This window comes from Rhinoraja longicauda, chromosome 8 (genome assembly GCF_053455715.1).
Source record: "Rhinoraja longicauda isolate Sanriku21f chromosome 8, sRhiLon1.1, whole genome shotgun sequence".
Lineage (NCBI taxonomy): Eukaryota > Metazoa > Chordata > Chondrichthyes > Rajiformes > Arhynchobatidae > Rhinoraja > Rhinoraja longicauda.
The window spans coordinates 39,909,629-39,911,392 of NC_135960.1; positions in this window are offsets into that span (position 1 = coordinate 39,909,629).

Here is a 1,764-nt window from a genome sequence, read left to right on the forward strand (position 1 = left end):
AATTAGGTAGTACAGTTGCTTTACACCATCATTTCAATCACAGTCAATCATTTCCAGGGAATTTGAGGTATCCAGCTTCATGTTGCAAACCCAGTCTCACTGCAGTGTCTTATGAGCTAGGTCTTCCATTTTCTGAAAGGGCAATGTTTGGCTGCTGCTGTGGAAGCTCTTGGCTCCTGGCTTCTGCCATCATGGCTCTGGATGGCACCAATGGTCAAATGGGCTTTCTATTAATTAGTCCCCCAATGTGTTAAGGGGAATGATGAGGTGCTGCACCATTCAATGTTGGTCGCCCCTGACTCCAGATAAAACTGCTTCAACCTCTTCCTCTCATTTTCTATTTCTTTCCCATTCTTGAATGCAGGCTACACCCAGCTCCGTGCTCACTCTTTTACCATTCAGTGACCCCTTGTCCGATACAATTGCTTTACACTGCCTTCCAATAGTTACTGAAAGCCAATGATGGCAACACACTGGACAAAATTCACATAAATTTAAGAGTATTGTGTTCAGTTTGATCACCCTGCTATATGAAGGATGTAATTATGGTGGAAAGAATGCAGAGAATATTTACAAGGATGTTGCCAGGACTTGATGGATTGAGCTATTGAAAGAAATTGGGCAAACTGGGACTTTATTCCTAGGAGCGTAGGAGGCTAAGGGGTGATCTTATAGAGGTGTATAAAATCATATGCATGATTGATAGGGTGAATGCACAGAATGCCCCGGGTAGGAAAACTAAGAAGTAGAAGACATCATTTTAAGGTGAAAGGGGAAAGATTTAATAGGAACCTGAGGGGTAACTTTTTTTTTTCAGATGGTGGTGGGTATATGGAATGAGCTGCTTGAGAAGGTAGTTGAGATAGGTACAATTACAACAATTAAAGGACACTTGGACATGTGCATGGATAGGAAATGTTTGTAGGGATATAGGGCAAATGCAGGCAAATGGGGCAGGATTAGATGGAGCATTTTTGGTTGTCATAGACGAGTTAGGTTGAAGGACTAATTCAATGATCTATGATTCTGTGCAATTTTGCTTAGAGCTATCTGCGAATGCCCAGCATATTTTGCGGTTTGACTGAATATCCCGAATGTAGCCCAACTTTTGAACATCCTCTGGTAGCGGATTCAAGACCCAAGAGTGTTTTATTATCATATGCCATGAAATGGAACAATTAATTCTTGCTTGCAGCAAGTCACTCTCAACTTCCAGGTCTCTATTCGAAAAGAGTCTAGCCAAGCTTTAACATGTCTGAAATCTTTTGCAAATGCAGGTAAGGCCAGGTTAGGTGGGAATTCTTGTCCATCTGAAAGAAGAAGTGGTCAAGGACAGTATCATGAAGAGGGAAAAGAGAGAGAGATACCTCCTTCCATCACCTGTATCTTACATTTGATGGGTATGCTTTTCCACTCAGTGGAGGTGGTAGAGGCAGATACAAATCAATATTTAGAGGACATTTTTACAGATACTTAGAGAGGAAAGGTGTACAGAGGTAGAGGTATAATGCAGGCAAATAAGATTGGAGTAGATATGGTCATCATGGGCAAGGTGGACCATAATCACACCTTTCTGTACTGTACAACTCGAATACACTATTCTCTAAGGCGTATCTGGTTCATTTTACAATCTCCTGAACCACATTTAGAGATGTGAGGGATTTAGAGATTGTATGTTCCATTACCCATGCCGAAACTAAACTAAAACCACGTTGAAGCATGACAAACTTGCTAACGGTCTGATGAGCACCCAAAAAAAGGTCT